This window comes from Pipistrellus hanaki, assembly GCF_964339955.1.
Source record: "Pipistrellus hanaki genome assembly, chromosome: 5".
NCBI lineage: Eukaryota > Metazoa > Chordata > Mammalia > Chiroptera > Vespertilionidae > Pipistrellus > Pipistrellus hanaki.
This window is the reverse complement of record NC_140507.1, coordinates 51,257,304-51,276,824: the sequence shown is the minus strand read 5'-3', so window position 1 is coordinate 51,276,824 and position 19,521 is coordinate 51,257,304. Positions and strand designations below refer to the sequence as shown.

Here is a 19,521-nt window from a genome sequence, read left to right as displayed (position 1 = left end):
AAAGTATTGCCTACAAAATTTGACAACTCTAAGATCATCTGTCATAACATTTAACAAGATATAATGATATGAAAATAAAAATATATTAGATAACTCCTTAATTAGAAATTAATAAGTGCATACTATTGACTGAAAATAAGTAATAAATGAAAATTTTGGCTTAAAAATAATACACAATGTTTTAACTTTTCAAAAAATGTTTTTCTTCTTTTCTAGTTTCTACCTCACTCATTGTCTTTCTTTTAAAAATTAAACATAACTCTCACAGAATATACAGCGATAGTGGTACAAGTCCCTGGATTAAGCAAGGCTATTTTAAGTGGGACACCTCAGTTAGAAACAAGTACTTCTTGTTGAAGATTATGGAAGTCTCATTTTTGAATAAATGCTAATGGAATGTCACACTTGACTTCCCTTTTGTAGAGGAGGGAAGATTTGTCCTCTGTTTCAGGTAACAAAGTTGGTTTGTAAATAAACTTAAACTATTACCACAGTTCTAAACCTCTTCCCACATTACATAACGGGTTTCATATTTTTTGTTTTGAAATTTAGCAGTCTATTAAGGTATGTTTGTTTGTTTTTTTATTTAGTGGAAATATTTCCCTAGGAAAAGTCACAGAAAATTCAGTAGAGCCTCACAGTCACAGCAAATATTTTATTAACCAGTCTATCAAAAAATATATATATATCACCCATCTCTACATACTCTTTACCCAAGTCAATTCCTTCCACCAATTTTCATTCGAATTCTACCCCAAAATATAGGTCACGCCTGCCCTCGTACAAGAACATGATTAATGCAAATGTGGGAGAACCTGAGCCCTGACCTTTCGCTTTCTTGTGGCAAACACCTGTACATAAGTCTGACCAAGTCCTGGCAGACTATCAGTCTCTTGGGTATAGCATAATATTTCCTACTTTATTAAGAAACCTTTCCAAGTCTAACTACTAATTCTTTCAATATCTAGCTCTAAGAAAATGAAATTGGTTTGTAGGTGGTCCAGAGCGCGGAAGATTTTAAAACTTTTACATGTTTAGAAACCCCAGATTATTCATTGTTAGCTAACCATTACATACGTAAGATTTTTGTTTGTGGCCATCAGTTTACTATTAAAGGCCTTGAACAACATACAATTTTGTGGTCAGTCCACAGCACATAAAGAGAGCTAAAAACCCTCTACCAGGCAGGGCTGAAGTACAAGGAGAAACAGATCATCTGAATAGAACTATATCCATCAAACCAATAATTACTAACCTTCCAAAACAGAAACACCACACCCACATGGGCATACTGATGGATTCCACTACACATTTAAAAAGGAAATTACATCAATTACCTACAATCTCTTCCAGAAGTTAGAAGCAGAGAAAATACTGCCTAACTTATCCTATAGGCCACTATTACCCCCTAATATTTAATATTTGTATTTATTTTTTAGAGAGAGAGAGAGAAAGGGAGAGGGAGAGACAGAACCATTGATGCATAACATCAATCAACTGCCTCTTGCACACCCACTACCCTACAGGGATCAAGCTTCCAACTCGAGCCTGTGCCCTGACCAGGAATCCTACTGGCAACCCTTTGGTGCACAAGATGATGTGCAACCAACTGAGCCACACTGGTCACCCACTACATTAAAACCAGACAGAGATATTCTATAGATGAACACAGATGCAAAATTCTTCAACAAAATATTAGCAAATTAAATCCAGCAATGTATATAAAAAAGCATGTGGTACAGAAGGACAAGCTTGGGCTCAGGAGGGTTTGAGATCCAGTCTGCTACATACTGTTCAAAGGCCTTGGGCAAGACACGAACCTTACTTTATCATAATTGACATCTGCCTATCTACTCTATGGTATTAAGTAAATCAAATAAGAAAGAAATGTGAAAAGGCACATCATATTATATTGTTATTCCAAATTAGCAAGCACTGATGTAATGAACAGCAACAATGGTACTCAGAGTGATTAGAGTCAAAAGTAGAAGTAACCACCTGGCCAGTGCTGCTCAGTGGTTGAGTGTAGACCCATGAAACCAGAAGGTCATGGTTTGATTCCTGGTCAGGGCACAAGCCCAGGTTGTGGGCTCAATCGCCAGTAGGGTGTGTACAGGAAGCAGCTGAACAATGATTCTCTCTCACCATGGATGTTTCTATCTCTTTCTCCCTCTCCTTCTTCTCTCTGAAAGCAATAAAAACATATTTTTTTAAAAAAAAAAAAAAAGGAGGGGGAGGAGTAGAAGTTACCAAAATCAAAGCCATAAGTTTAATGTTGTTCTGGCTTCAAGTCACACTGGTGTTCAAGGCAACAGACCACAGCTCCAAAACTAAGCAGCCACCTCAAAGATGCACAGGCACCACCAGGACCTGACCCAAGCTCCCAGGAAAAGGACTTAAAGATTCAGGTCCTGCAGACAGTGGTGGGACACGGCATCTCTCAGGCACTACCTACATGCTTGACAACACTGCCATCCTATGCTTTTGCAGAAACTGCTTTACTGGAACCTAGTACATAGCCACCAATTTATTTGGAAAAGGGAGAAAACAGATACAAAAAATTTTCATTACCCACGGGATATGTCACAGTTAATGGTAATTAATCAAACCTTTTTTCTCCTCATGTAGAAAACCAGCCACATAAATAAACCATATCAGAGAATCAATGAAGCATTTGTTTCATCCTGTAAGAAAAAATTAACTGGCAGAATGCTATGCAGATTTTCTGGTGTGTTTCAAGAAAACCATTTTCAGAGAAAGGTGCTTTATTTTTACTCAAAGAAACAAATCCATAACCTCTTCTAAATTTGTTTTCTCCACCATAATTACATTCTTTTATATATGTGTACACACATATTAACACAGGTGCACTTGATTATAAACACACACTTAAAAATTTTAGGCCAGTGCCATAAAATAGGAAGATAACGCTTTAGGAATTTGAGTATTTTAGGAAAGCAAATTTCATTTGAAAATGTTTCTGTACATCTAAACAGCATAACTATACTTACCAAAAAAAATGTCTAATCTTCCCAACTCATGTCTAATGAACAAAATAAAGGAAAATTGCCCCCTTCATAAATTGCCAATTTATTCTGTCAACTGACCTAAATCTGGGTTGTTTGTATTACCTTTATCGCTGCAGGTGTCACCAAAATTCAAATTCTATCCTTTCCCAAATTAAACCCCATAGGGAGTTTCACTTTTATGATCTTTAACAAATCAATATTTACTCAGTAAGACATTATTAAATGAGTGCCATTTAAGCTAACATCCCTGATACATAGCCAAGCTCCTGAAGTACTTTTCGGTGTCTCAGCAATGGTTGTCACCTAAAAATACCCTAATCAGAAAGTGTGTCTGTGGGAAGCAACCTATTTGGAAAACATATAACTTAACACTGCCAACTATTTCATATCTGTTCATCTGATTTATCTTTCTTGAAATGTCTGAACATATTTCCTAAAAATACATTTGGCTAGATTAGCTCATTAACCCCAAGACTACAATAAATACTACTACTAACTAAGGCTTCCGTGGTAGTTACAATGTGGCCTACTCTGATTTAAGTACTTTACATATAATCTAATGTAGTCCTTGCAACAACCCTCCGAGGTATCTATGCTATTATTTTCCGTTTCATAGCTGAGAAAACGGAGGCACAGAGAGGTTAAGTAACTTGTTCCAGGTGACACAGGCAGAGCTGTCTCCAAAATCAGTATTCTTCTTCTATTTCATTTGTCAATTACAGTTTACCATTCAGAATTGTTCTGTGTTGGTTTCAGGTGTGCAGCATAGATAATCATATACCTTATAGAGTGATCCCTCAATGTTTCCAGTACAACCTCAGTATTCCTCTGTCTAGACTATATAGTATTTCTTAGGATGGATTAGCAGATTCAATTTTTCATGGAAGAATTTTATTTGAAAAGAATGACTGGTCTTGATCCAATCCAAGAAAAAATATTTTCTCATGTCTAACTTAATAACAAATAGTAAGTTAGTAAGTTCCACCTGGTTACTTAACTGATAGTTCCCTTCTTATATTGAGTTGCTAATACATTAAAATGGTCTTTGGGGGCCTACAAAAATAAAGAGTGGTCAAAGTCCACCATGCAACTAATTAGAAATCTCTGTACACTGCCCTCTTTTCTCTGCACGGATTTTAACGTTTCCCATGTCCTTTGGACAGCTTCTATATTGACAATTGTTACTCAATAAAACAGTTTTTAATAACAGCCTGACAGTGGGCATAAAGTATCTATGTGAAGATTTCGCCTGACGATAGTCAAAGACCCATGAACAGTATAGCAGGATCTATTCTACGACTTCCAGGCATTAAAATGAAAGATTTCCAGGGGTGAGTCGGCAGGGGGGTTAAATTTTTGTGGAGAATGAAGGAGAATACAGAGATAAATTCTAATTATCTTATGTCACAGTTAATTGTAATTAACTGGTTTTCTACATGAAGGGGGAAATGTTTGATTAATTACCATTAACTGTGACATAAGGTGTGCATAGGACTTTGTGGCCATTTTGGAACTACACTTACCTTATCAGAAATAACATGGTGAAAGGAAATTAGGATGTTAAAGAAAATCAAAGCTGTGGAACCATCTGAACCATCAGCTGGGGTGGTTCAGCTGACCAGGCTGGACTTATACTCTTTTTCCTGGGAAAAAGAGAGGCATTCAGACCAGTACATAAGCCACAGTGTCCAGAGGTTTTTGCCTGAGTAGGAAACAAAGCCAAGGATAGAATAGGTGCTGGGCATTCAGACCAGTACATAAGCCACAGTGTCCAGAGGTTTTTGCCTGAGTAGGAAACAAAGCCAAGGATAGAATAGGTGCTGGGCACGTTCTAAGGAAACAAGCAGGCAAAAAACTGGGACTCAGTTATACAAGGAGAGTAAAGTGACAGCTTTGAACATTCCCTTTGTCTTTAGCTTTCTCTTGCCTCTCCCTCACCAATGAAGATCTCCAACCTCCCTAACTCAAATACAGAAATGCATTTTCAAACCCTGTGTGCACTCTTCCTTTCAACCACACCTCTAAATGAGCCCAAGGAGAGATACCGTAATCAATTCTATTTATTGCTTAATAACTGTCTAAACTTGTTTTAACAAGTTCATACATTTGCCTTTTAGCATTTTACTTTGGACTGAAGATTGCAATGTTTCATCTTCTAATGAAGGTTCCAACAAAAAATATTGGGGAGGAAGAGGGGTTGACAATGAAATCCCCACAGACACAGACACCTTATTTTATCCTTAAGGAAACCCAGGGAATAGAGCCAGAACCAAACACAGCATGGCCACCCCATCCAGACTGCCCTCCCTCTGCCCTGGGAAGGGAGTTGGTAAAATATCTTTACAGCTGACCTCTCCCAAGTCCTGAAGACAACTGTTTCTTTGTGCATGTTTGTGCCGGTTAGTCCCTCTTCCCTGTAAAACAATGGAACCCCAAAAGCAGAGAGGGACTCCCACAGAATCATCTGGAGAGGTGTTTCCTGAATTCATACATGTACCAAGAACCACTTTAAACCAGGGTTGCTCAACCTCTGCACTGCTGATGTCCAGAAGAGATAGTCTGACACTTGTGAAACCAGTAAAAGATTTCATTCAGACTAATGCAATAGGTGTCAAGATTTGTGCAACAGAAGAGAGAGATCAGGCTCAACTCCGACTACAGCCAAGACAGCTGGGAATTTACTATACCAACAAGCAGAATGCAGGGGTCAGAGGCGGAAAATTAGTAAGGCAAGACATAAACAGTAGGGAGATTCTTACTAAAATGACCTAACAGGACTCTGCTAAACGCAGGGTGGTCAGCTATGAAGGTTGGGGGATAAAGCATTTGTTCAGGTTTACCAGCTAGGAAGAGTGGGGGGATTTTCACTAAAATGACTCAACAGAATTCTTGCTAAAACTAGGCAGGCCAAACACGGGACGGGGCCACGGCTGAAGCCTGCCTGAGAAGTAGGCTCAGAAAAGCCTAACTACCGTTTGGGCAAGGAGAGAGTCTTGGTCAGCATTTGGACCAGTTAAGTCTTTGTCTAGAGGGGCCATTCTGTGCACTGTGAGGTGTTCAGCTGCATCTCTGGCTTCTACCCTCTGACCGCCAGCAGCATCCCCACCCCCACCTTCCCCATCTTGTGACAGTCTAAAATGTCTTGAGACAGTGCTAATTGCCTCCTGGGGGCAAATATTCCTCTGCTTAAAAACCACAGCTTTAGACCAAGGGCTGACAAGCTTTTTCTGTAACATCAGATAGTAAATATTTTAGACTTTGCAGGATACATTTATGCTCTCTACACCTCCCCCCAACCCTCCAGCCATTTAGAAATGTATAAACTATTCCTATCTGGTGGTGCATAGAAAAACAGGCAGGAGGCCAGATCTGGTCCATGGGCCGTTGTTTGCCAAACTCTATTTCAGACTAAGTACCACTTTTCAAATAAATACACATGATGTACAGATAATTATGTTTGACAAAATACACATTTACTTAAAACTATGATTAGGGTCTTAGTAACGTCTATCAATATTATTTTCTCAATTGAGGGGAACAGAATTAGAGGCGGAATCTAGTAGCAGACCAGAACATGTTTTCACATTAGAAAAGTGTGCTCATTCTCAATAGAGCCTGGGGAAATGTTTAAATGCTTAAAATGTTCCTGCAAATCTTCCCTCCCCTTAAACAAAACCCAAACTTTATTCCCATCAGTAAGTTCCAAAACCCCCACCTGCATATTATTGATATGAGGGTTTATTTTTGTTGTTGGCTTTTGCCTGGCACCATTTTTGGTTTATATTTAACATGTTTTTCATACTCTCTCCCCTTATCTGACATCCTGGAATACATACGCCTCTAAAATTGATCTATTCCTGGCTACAGAGTCTGTGAGGATGAAGTAGGTCACTGGGTCACCTTATCTTGATTGAGGATCAGTTACATGAACCCATATGCTGCATGATCTCCACTTTAGCCTCTAGAAACAAATATGACGCATACATTAACAGGACTGCCCTGGAAATGGCATGCTAAAAGTGACCCTATGACTACATAGAGATTACACCACAGTCCAGCGACTAAATAGGAGATTTTATGTTTTGCAGTTCTTTTGTTTTTAATCGCTACAACAAATGGCACTAAGAAAAAAAATTACTGGTCTAAACTGCTAGGAAAAATGTCCCCAAACAAATGCAGGAAAGCATGTAATATGTAAATCATAAACCCTATAGGATATATCTTCCATGTGTTTATTCTTCTTTCATTAAAACAGCATCATTAAAATTTCAGATTTGATTCTGAGACCCTAGATAGCAAAGCAGCAGATCATCAAAACAGAATATTCTTTATTTTCAACTGAATTCATTTTTAAATAATAAAAATAAGCACTGCAAAATATATATACAGGCATATAAAGATAGCAAAAATCATTCTAAGACCACCAAAGGAAATTAACCATTTTTCTATTCTTTTTTTCTATATTTTATAGTAATTTTATAAGTTTTACAAAATCAGAAGCATAATATATGTGTTTGTATATACATTTGGCGAAAGTTTTGGTAATGGGTATCAACAAATACAAGTTCTATATCTTTAATTTCTTCTGTTCATTCTTCTGTAAGTTTATCATAAAAAATAAAATAAAAAACAGAAATCCAAACAGAAGTTATGTACAAATGTACTATAATAAGTCATTCACCAAAGAGTTTTCCTAATAGAGAAAAACCAGAACAAACTAAATGTTCAATAACAAGAGAAGGACTAAATCTATATACAAGACACCCATATCGTGGAATGAAGGACAACTAATATAAATGGATGTTTTTTGAAGCATTTAATGACTTGAGACTAAATCTTGATTTCTGTTCCTTCCATTTAATACTATATCCTGAGCATTTTTCCAGGATGTTAAATTCCCCAAAAAATCCAATTTAAAGAATTTAGATTTACAGAAGATTGAACAGGAGATTAAAGATAAAGATTCAGCTAAGCCAATTTGGCTCAGTAGATAGAGCATTGGCCTGCAGACTGAAGGGTCCTGGGTTCAATTCTAGTCAAGGGTACATGCCCGGTTTGTGGGTTCAATCCCCAGTAGGAGGCATACAGGAGGCAGCTGATCAATGATTCTCTCTCATTATTGATGTTTCTATCTCTCTCTCCCTCTCCTTTCTTCTTTGAAATAAATAAAAATATATATTTTAAAAAAAGAAAGATTTAGCCCTGGGTGGTGTTGTTCAGTGGTTACAGCATTGGCCCAGGAACCAAAGGGTTAAGGATATGATCCCCAGCCCCAGCTGGGGCCCATATGGAAGGCAACCAGTTGATTTATCTCTCTCACATCACTATTTCTCTCTCCCCCACCTTCCACTCTTTCTAAAAATCAATGGAAAATATCGAAGATTAACAACAACAAAAAAAGAAAAGATTTCGTTTTGTTTTGTTTTATTTTCTTGCCAAACCTTTTGCCAGATGTTCTGGCAATTTACACTCCACCAGCAGATTCTGGGGACATCTCAATGAGACTAAGAAAACATCCTCTTAAATCAACAAGTGCAAATACCCCCAAAAATTATAATAAAGATTTATAATAGTAATCATTTCAATTTTTAGATGCCTGTAATTAAAACTCCTAAAATATAAAAAAAATTGATAATTTTATGTAAAGTGACTAGAGGCAAAAAAAGGTAAGATTCCTTTGAAATCCATTTTATCTATTTATTTTTAAAAGTGCTGACACTGATCTGAAATTTATTTACTAAAACTGTGATCACTTAAGGAGAAATCATCCTAAGTTATTTAGAAACTTCTTGTTACACTTAATATTCATTTTCTCCTTCCTTATTAACAGAACCCTGATTTTGTACCAAGCAGCAAAGAACTAAGACAACTATCTCCTGGCCTGCTTTGCAGCCAGAAGTGATACTGTGACATCCTCCGATCAATGAGTTGAGGGGAAATCCTTGAAGACCTTTCAGGAAAGCCCCTGAAAGGGATGGAGAGGGGGTAGAAAGCAGATTGTTGATAAAGCTACCTTTGACAATTCCTAGCATGAGGTCCTGCAGGTGGCTAGCCTTCCGGCAGCCACGCTGACATGGGAACAGGTTCGCCAGGATCACACCCAGGTGAGTGGACAAGACTGTGGGTCCCTAATAACCAAGGGACCACTCTACTAAACCTGGATAGCCTAGTTCCAGATTTATCTTATGAGGAAGAAAAATAATCCCCTAATTTGTTTAAGCCATTGATCCTGGTAGTTACTTATGGGTGAGCTTAACCCTAACTGATATATCCCTCTCCTAAAGTTACTGTACAGAGATAAGAAGCGTGGCAGAAATCAATTAGCTCATTTAAATACTCATTTAATCTTCCATACATCAACATCTATTTAACACCCCTGGCTGGGTGATAGAAACACAGAAATAAATAAGATGAAATTTGCAGTCTGAAAGAAGCAACTGAACAGACAATTAAAACGAAGTTTGGTGAGTCACATGGTAAGAAAAGAATGGTTTGCTGTGGCAGCATAATAAGAAAAAGCACTTAACCCAAACTTTGGAACGTAAGCAGGATCAGAAAAACCTTTCCAGTTGTTATAAAAATGGTAGTGTTAGCCAGGCAAATGGGGCGGGGAGGGAAGAGTATTCCAGGGAGAGGAAAGAGGACTTTCGAAGGCCCGGAGGAAGAAGAAATAAGATGAGGTACCGCAGGGAGTGCCGGTTCCCTGTGGCTGGAGCCCAGACTCGGAGTTGGAGTGAGAAGAGCACTCTTCTTCTTGTCAGTCTCTCTCTGGGCCAGTCAGACTCTGGCTTTTTTTAATCACAGTAAGTAGGAACTTAGTTCCCAAAGAGGCAAAGACTACTCAAAAGATAACATTTCTCTTTTATTTCCTGGCCCTCAAAATGTCAGGTACCACCCAGGTATTACCTGCCCTCTTCTGGCAGTCAACTCACAGCCAGATTCTTCAAATGTCTGAGCGTCCGGCTCCTCAGAATTGGTGGGGTTTGCTCAACAGTGAGGTGGATAATAGAAGATTTAGTATCTGGATGACTGACTGTGGAGGCAGAGGCTGGCGAATGTAGAGGTGTCATGATGAGAGTTACTACTAGAAAGAATAAGACTGACAATGATATAAGGAAATGGATGGAAAGAGGACACCAATTATAACAGTGGGTGCAAAAGACCTGGATTAGAACACTTATAATGAATGTGGAAGTATGCTTTTAAAAAAAATATATATATATATATATATATATATATATATATATATATATATATATATGTGTGTGTGTGTGTGTGTGTGTGTGTGTGTGTGTACATACATATACATATATATATGTGTGTGTGTGTGTGTGTGTGTGTATATATTGTTGATTTTTTACAGAAAGGAAGGGAGAGGGAGAGAGAGTTAGAAACATCGATGAGAGAGAAACATCAATCAGCTGCCTCCTGCACTCCACCTACTGGGGATGTGCCTGCAACCAAGGTACATCCCCTTCACTGGAATCGAACCTGGGACCCTTGAGTCTGCAGGCTGATGCTCTATCCACTGAGCCAAAACAGTTAGGGCAGTAAGTGTGCTTTTAAGAGAAACTTGGAAGGTGGGCTCAGGAGGGCTGGCCAGATACACAGGGGGAGGAGGGCTAAGCTAAGGGTTATCCTAGATTTCAGGCTCAGGCTACTGAGAAAGGAAGGTACCAGAGCACAATGATTAGGACCACCTAATTCGGGAGTCCATCTCCACCAACAAATAGTTTTGGGAAAGTTACTTAAACTCCATGTGCTTTGGTTTCTGCATCTGTATCATGGGAATACTAACAGAATCTATATCAAAGCATTTTGTGAGAAATTACAAGAAAGCTCTTAGGACAGCGTCTGACATGTGGGAAATGCCGGATAAATGTAGCTACATAAGGGTGATAGTGATACCATTCACTGATACAGAGAACAGGAGAGAAGGCCCAGTCTGGGGAGCGGGGTGACAGGCGAAGGAGAATGACAGTTCAGTTTTGCATACATTACCCTGATCTGCCTGTGGGGCATCCAGTAGGCAGCTTATTACATGGGGCTCAAGTTCAAAAGAGAGCTGTGGGAGTCAGATGCTCCTTTATAAAGGGTGGTGTTAGGGTAGCATTTGGACAAGGACCACATAGACATGAAGGCCCTGCCTGAGGGGAGAGCATGTAGGTGAGATGTAAAAAAGAGAACTTGGGCCTGCCCCAGAGAAAGACAGATAAAAATAAATAAAAATAAAAAAGACTGAGAAGGCAATGGGGGGCAAAGGAGTATGTGTAATACTTTAAACAATAAAATACCAAAAAAATAAGTAAATAAATTACAAATATTTTTTAAAAAGAATAACCTGTGGGAATATCTGAGTACTTAATAAAATTAAATTATTATTTTTATTATGGGGGGGGCAAAGAGACTGAGAAGGAGCAGCCAGTGAGACAAGAAGAAAACTTCACAAAAAAATAGTTCTCATAAAGTTGTACTATAGAAATTAAAGGAACAAACAAAAGTAGGGATGATAGTGAAATAGAGAAAAAGCTTAGAGACTGGACTAAGAGTAGGGGGAAAAAGATCTCCATAAAAAGCAGTACTTCTTTAGAATTAATGTTTATAGTTTTTTAAAATAATTATTATAAATTTTTTTAAACCACATCATACAATCTCTAAATTTACAAGCATCAGAAAGCTCTTTTAGTGAGAAAACTGCCTTGCTAAAGAGGATAAGCTTCAGAAAAATTTCAAATAGTAATATCGGTAGGCAAGAAAAAAGCATATTTTTCAAGAAAATAAATTTGAACATAATGGCTTCAGTGAAAAACAATCCACGCAGTATTTTGCAAATAAAGCTCTGGACCCAAGCTTTCAGCTATTGAACTCAAAAAAGGCCATTTTAAATCACATCAGTTTGGGGCTTGAAGGAAACTTAAGACACATCCATTGGTCCAGATCGTAGATAACTTGAGGCAGCTTGCTGAAAGAGATAACCTGCAGGGTTTGCTCATCAGTGAGTCATCCAAGACCTCCTGAATCTGAAAATCTTGAGGCATGAGGTTAGGGCAAATTGACCACTCTATGCAATTTTTGAAACAAGCTCACTGGATAATTCATATGCATACCAACATTTGAGAAACCCTAATCTATCTGATCAGGAGACCAAGAGCTAGCGAAAATGAATTACTTGGACAATAGTATATAGCTAATGACAGTGTCCAAAGCATTTCTCAAACTTTAACATGCATCAGCATTATTTAAGAGGGCTTATTAAATACAAATTTCTGAGTTCTACCCTTAAGTGTTTCTGATCCAAGAATTGAAATTTCTAACAAGTTTCCCAGGAGAGGCTGCTGCTCATCTGGGACCACAGTGTGAGGACCTCTGGTCCTTGCTGAAGTCATTGGTCACTTTTCTGAGGGCATCAATGCAGCCCTGCACCCTTAAAGACCAAGAAAGACAAAGTATTCCAAAATGATGTCAAAAATGACATAGAAACATGACTAAACATACATCATATACATTTATTCTAAGCCATTCTGTTCAATAAAAGACACATACAGAACTAGAACTGGAGAAGATCCCAACTCATCCAAAACAAAATTATAAGGGTGGTGAAACATGTGAGGAGACAAAAAAGTGAACAAATTATAGAATGATAGCATTGGATAGCTAGTTTGATTAAGAAGTCATTCTTAGGCATCTTTTTGAGTTATTTCCATAGAAAACCTAATCCCAGACTAATTTTGATCCAAAACCACTTTTGGTGCCCATTCAGCATGGCTCAGTTGGTTGAGCAACAAGCTATGAACCAGGAGGCCACAGTTCAATTCCTGGTCCAGGCACCTGCCCAGGTTGCAGGCTCAACCCCCAGTGTGGGGTGTACAGGAGGCAGTCAATCAATGATTCTGTCTCATCATTATGTTTCTATCTCTCCCTCTCCTTTCCTCTATGAAATCAGTAAAAAGATATATTTTAAAAACACTTTGGAAATGGCTTGCCACTGGTTCCACACAAAGCCAGGGAAGCCACAGAGAAACATTCTTCACTCATCATCTCAATTCTACATGACTGAGGCATTCCGGTATTACATTAGAATGGAGCATTTTGCTTCACTGCTACTTTTTTCTTGTGTAGACAGCTCTTAACCCTGAGATACTGTATTCGAATAATTCTCCCAACAGCTCAGAATATCTGTAATTGCCTCTGTCTACCTGCTATTTGTCTCACTGTTCTGAGATCACATCCAAAATCCATAACACATGAATTCCACTGGCAGCATCTCCACAGGACTATCATACATGTTTTATAGCAAATTGTCTTCAACCCTTTCAGGCCCATTTTTTACTTGTGGTCCTTGCTGTGCTACCTTTGGTACCTGCTGTCACTTCCTCCAAAGAAGTAATACACCTAAAGTGTTAGATCGTTTCAGTATCCATGTTACTCCCGCACCCACTAAGTCTCTCCCTCTACGAATCTTTCCCCAGGCTTTTACCTTAGTTACACATATTTGCTTTTTTATTTCCCAAATCCACCCTCAACACCCTCCTCTCGTCCCCCAAAATAACCACACTTCTAAGAGCACAATACTTGGTTGTTGACCTTTCCAAAATCAGTATAAATATCATTGTGTCAGCATATGTAACTGCTTTTTAGAGCTAAAAGGCAAAAACAGATTCCAAATAACTTTTGATGCACAGGCAGGTGACTTGTTCAAGCTAACTATAGATTTTCCTGGGATTTATTACAGGCTATTCTATTTTGTTTGTTTGTTTGTTAATCTTCACCTGAGGATATTTTTTCCATTGATTTTCAGAAAGTGGAAAGGAGGGGAAGGAGGGTGGGGAGAAAGGGACGGGGAGAAAGAGAAAGAGAGAGAGAGAGAGATGTGAGATGCACATCGATTGATTGCCTCCCACATGTGCCCCAGCTGAGGTCTTGGATCGAACCTGCAACCCAGGTAAGTGCCCTTGACAGGGAATCCAACCCTTGACCCTTCAGTGCACAGGCCAGTGCTCTAACCATTGAGAACACTGGCCAGAGCATTACTGATTATTCTTTATCATGAGAATGTTGATTCTATTTAGGGTTTGAAACAAAAGCTCCTAAAAACAGTAGAGAATCTCTTATTGGCTGGAGTTAACTGGGAAAAGTCTGTAACAGGACACACACACCTACCTGAAGCCCAAAACTCAGAGTTTACTATAATTAAATTCCAAATATATGAAGTCATTGTCCATTGAATAACTAACATAAAACTTAAAGGCTCTCTGGCTACCTACAATTATTAAATCTCAGTTTAAAGTGAGTTTCAAATCCCTTAGTTTGTATATGCTTCCATTACAGCATATACAAAAATTTACTCAAAATGGATCAAAGACCTAAGCATAAGAGTTAAAACTATAAAACACTTAGAGGAAAATATAGAAGAAAACTTCAAAACACTGCATTTGGCAATGATTTCTTAGATATGACATTGAAAGTGTTATGTTATGCCCAGACTTCGTGATCCCCAAGGACCACCAGGGAGCCAAGTCCGATGCAATAAACAAAAGAGCCTTTTCCATGCTAGCATGGGCTCTGTCCCACTCACACTGGCAGCATGGCGGAAGAGAGCGAATTTCGCCCAGTCCAGGGGTTTTTCTCTGGTCGGTGGTGATGTCACTGCCTCGGCTAACCCTGATTGGGCTGGGTCCAGTTACAAAATGAAGGATAACTCCGCCCTACCCCACAGTGGAGTCAGGAGCTCATCCTGGCCCCACCCTGCCCTCTCAAAAGCACAAGCAACAAAAGTGAAAATAAATTGAACTACATCAAAATTTAAAACTTCTGTGCACAGGACATAATCAACAGAATGAAAAGGCAAATTATAGAATGGGAGAAAATACTTTTATTAAAATTAGAGCTCCCCGATCGATCCAAGATGGCTGCACAGGTAAATACCTAGCCGCAGCCGCACACAACAATTTCAATAAAATACAACTGAAATATAAAATGGACATTACCCAGAACTACAGGAAAGTCGACTGACTGGAAATTCTACAACGAGAAGCAAGGAGAAAACCAGAAGGAAGCGCGGAGGAGCTGTAAAAGCCTAAGGTACGGAGACAAGCAGCGTGCGAGGAGAGGACGGAGCCGGAGAGGAGGGGTGACTGAGTGCATGGCTGGCATTCCCTAGTGGGAAGGAGATAAAAGCTCCGACTGTGCTGGGCCCCAGTTCCGACTGCTCTGAACCCCAGTTCTAGGCCAGACCCCGGGGACCCAGGCTCATCCATAGGGAGCTGGGCTATAAGGCGAAGCCCTGGGGGAGCGGAGAAAGGAGGTCCCAGAGGCGCGCACATTGCGAGCAGAGAAGTGGCAGTTGGCTGTGCCGCGAAATTGCCCTGGCGGGAAGGAGACTGGGGCTCCAGACTGCTCTGAATGCCACCTCCAATCCCACTTCCAACTAAACTGAACCCCAGTTACGGGCTCATTGGGGGAGAGCCTAGACTGTTTGGTAGCAGGCGAAAATTGAGGGCACCTTTCTCTCAGAGGTGCTTGCCGTGAGTACTGAAGGATCCTGAGACCCAGGAACCGAATAGGGCAGGTATAGGGCGGGGCTGACGGAAGCCAAGGTTGTAGGCTCCACCCTGGAACTCCACCCCATCAGGGAAGCTGCAAAAATGTGACAATGAAATAGATCACAAACGAAAGAAATGGAGGACAAAAAGCGACTGGATATAGAGTTCAAATCTACGCTTATAAGGTTTTTCAAGAATTTTCTAGAAAAGGTCAATAAGTCCTATGAGGATATGAAAAGGGATGAACTAGAATTAATAAGGAATCAACGAGAAATGATAAGGGATCAACAAGAAATAAAGAATACATTGTCTAAAATAAAAAATATTATACAGAGTCCTAAAAACAGAATGGAAGATCGCAAGAATCAAGTCAAAGATTTGGAACATAAAGAGCCAGAAGACACTCCTCCGCAGAAGCAAGAAGACAAGAGAATCCAGAAAATTGAAGATAATGTAAGAAACCTCTGGGACAACTTCAAGCGAACCAACATCAGAATTATGGGGTCCCAGAAGATGAAAGAGAGCAAGATATCAAAAACATACTGAAAGAAATAGTGACAGAAAACTTCCCCCACCTGGTGAAAGAATTAGACTTACAAGTCCAGGAAGCACACAGAACCCCAAACAAAAGGAATCCAAAGAGGACCACACCAAGACAAATCATAATTAAAATTCCAAGAGCAAAAGACAAAGAGAGAATATTAAAAGCAGCAAGAGCAAAGAAGGTAGTTACCTATAAAGGAGCACCTATACGATTGTCAGCTGATTTCTCAACAGAAACCATGCAGGCCAGACAGGAATGGCAAGAAATATTCAAGGTGATGAATAGTAAGAACCTACAGCCAAAGATAATCTACCCAGCAAAGCTATCACTCAGAATCGAAGGCCAGATAAAGAGCTTCACTAATAAAAAAAAGCTAAAGGAGTTCATCACCACCAAACCAGAATTATATGAATTGCTGAAGGGGGTTCTTTCGGAAGAGAAAGTAAATAAAGATAAAAATTATGAACAACAAATACATAACTATCAACAAGTGAATCTAAAAACCAAGGAAATTTAAAAAAAAAAAAATCTGATGAACAATATTAACTGGTGAATATAATAGAATCAGAGGTATGGAAGGGGAGTGAACTGACAATTCTTGGGGAAAAGGGGAGAGGGGGATGTGGGAAGAGACTGAACATAAACTGTGCACCTATGGATGAGGACAATGGGGGGTGGGGAAAGGGCAGGGGTGGGATGGGAACCTGGTGGAGGAGAGCAATGGAGGGGGGGTGGGAGAAGGAACATTTGTAATAATATGAACAATAAAATTTTATTTAAAAAAAATAATAATAAAATAAAATAAAATAAAATAAAATAAAATAAAATAAAATAAAATAAAATAAAATAAAATTAGAGCTCCCCTGATTCATCCAGTTCTAAAGTTCCTACTACTTTTCAAATACACCATCACAGGGTTGAGATTTGCCACCAGAGAAAACAGGATGTTTTAAAGAAAGGTACCAGAGGATCAAGATGCAGAGAAAATGTTAAATGTTTTGAGTAGAAGATAGAGCATGGCCTCTCAAAAAGATAATGTTCACTTGGCTATGTAAGTTCAACTGGGCTTTTTAAAGTATATTACTGAACAGTACTGAACACATGTCAATAGTATTAAGAAGAGAAGACATTACCTGTGACCACTCTTCAATCGCCTCCTGCAGCGTTGTTTTTCCTCACTTCACAGAGGGACAGAAAAAATTTCTCCCAACACTTGGCCCTGCTGGAAACTCCAGGAAGACTTTCAAAATCTATAGAAATAAAATAAAAAATGTTCTATAATCACAAATAAACTATAAAAATTCAATATAAGATTTCCTAGCTTTTTCCTCCTCCCATTTTCCACCATTTGTTGTGCATTGAGTGGGCTCTTCTCAGATGGTGTTTCTTTATCATTTAAAAAATAAGCAAAAACAATCTTTATTTAGAAATCTGAATGCCAGTCAAAAATGAGAGATTATTGTTGGTAATAGAAAGTAAAGAGGAGGATTCTTCCATCCCTAAGACAGTGGTTCTCCACCTTTTTAATGCTGCGGTCCTTTAATACAGCTCCTCATGTTGTGGTGACCCCCAACCATAAAAGTATTTTTATTGCTACTTCATAACTGTAATGTTGCTACTGTTATGAATCGTAATGTAAATATCTGTGTTTTCACAACATAAATCCATGGCTTGCACAAATATTCCCTACTTGTACAACCAGAAGAACATGAGTTTGAAGAAGGTTCTCTGAAATACAGAGAACACCTAGAGGCATCCAGGACAGCATAACAAAAAGGCCAACCTCAAACACTTAAGAGATACAAAAGGCAGAAGCTAATGCAAATGCTAAACAAAACCACATGAAGCCATTATTCAAAGTCAAAACCAGCAAAAGCTAAAGAAAATTTCTAAGAAAGATTTAAAAACAAACAATACTACACTTAATAGAGCATGGAAACCATTTATTTGTCAAAAAATGGGGGGGGGGGGTGTTTGTGTAAGTAAATTTGATACAATTATATAATTTACTTAACCATAATTTTGTCAGCCATCAAAAAAATGTTTTGCTTATAATAAAATGGGTAAATGCCAATTAGCATATAAAAAAGAAAAAGACAGGGTACAATGTCGTAATTGTACATAATCATAATTACTTACACAAAAGCAAGAAACAAGATGCAACTTGTTCTGATGTAGTCATATTAGGTAAAACATTTCCCCCTCTTTAGATGAGTTAAAGTGAGCAATTCAAGTCAGAGTCTAGTACAACAAGTAAGTCTTTCCAAAATTTCTGTTTAAAGATTTCCCAAACCCCAAAGGATGAGCCATTCATTACTGTAATAATTTTTCTGCAAGTCCAATGTATTAAAACATGGCTTCCTAAAAAGTTACTGTAAGAGGTTTCAAATGTGTGGTTTTTTTGTTTTTTTTTTTTAATCTACATTTGCCTTTAAGGTTTGGAATGAAATACCTACTCTTATAACAAATGTTCCATGAGAGGGAAAAAATGGGGTGAGGGAATCCTCTGAGCGACCTAAATCTTCAAAACTAGGCATAGTAGTGGTAGTGACCAGGCATAACAAGAGTGAGTATGGGGCATGAAATGTAAAGGATAACAGGTGTGGTGCCAGATGCGTACTAGAGTTACTGGGGGGTCAATTCCTAAATTATAAGTTTAACACCTGGAACTAATAGAAAATAATATTGTCAACTGTAATTGAAAAATTGAAAATAAAGACTAAAGGATAGCATTTCTCATGCAAATAAACAAAATTCATATTAAAATTTCCTCAGGACCTTTAAATCTGCCTCCTTCACTCTAATCAATTAATCATTTATTTAAGTACCTGGGACCCTGCAGTATAATTCATATTCAAAACTCTGGACATTTCATTGCAATAGGTTTTTCAAGTCACAGAATTCTCCTTCCTCCCTAATCCCACGTGAGCAGTTTTAGCGCCAGGTACTTGAGTGACACAGGTTCTTCCACTGCCTCTTAAGAGTTACAGATTGCTCCCAGATGCTTTTCAGGCTATTTCAAGCCTTTCCTCGTTCGGTGACTCTTGAATTATGAAAGGGCATCTCTAATTCATGAGAAATGCTTCTCCCATCTTAACTATTCATTATCATTTATCCTCCCTTTACACACCACATTTTTAAGCACCCCCACGCATAGGCTTTTACTTAGGTAATAAGGCCATCACTGTGTATCACTAAGAGCTTTACTGGGAACCTCTCTTATATTTTACCATCATGATTCCGCCCCGCAGCAACTTCAAAGAAGCCGTGTCCTCTGACAGTAATGTACAGAATGACATCGAAAGCAAGGTTAAACGAAACTCATGTAATGAAAAGGACTCTAAAAATTCACTAGGTCTTGATAATTCACTTGGTTGTCATCTTATTTAAAAACAAAATATGTCTC

General features: G+C 38.7%; 1 protein-coding gene across 3 annotated transcripts in view; it reads right to left on the bottom strand.

Moving 5' to 3' along the window:
• FHIP1A (FHF complex subunit HOOK interacting protein 1A) overlaps positions 1 to 19,521 on the bottom strand; it is a 197,930-nt gene that overhangs the window by 126,269 nt on the left and 52,140 nt on the right. For 2 of the 3 annotated variants that reach the window (XM_084884894.1, XM_084884895.1), the window contains exon 2: positions 17,249 to 17,365. The gene's annotated coding sequence lies outside the window, so the exon portion shown is untranslated. Of the gene's footprint in view, positions 1 to 2,609; positions 2,685 to 17,248; positions 17,366 to 19,521 lie in introns of all 3 variants that reach the window. The other variant, XM_084884896.1, reaches the window with a different exon arrangement.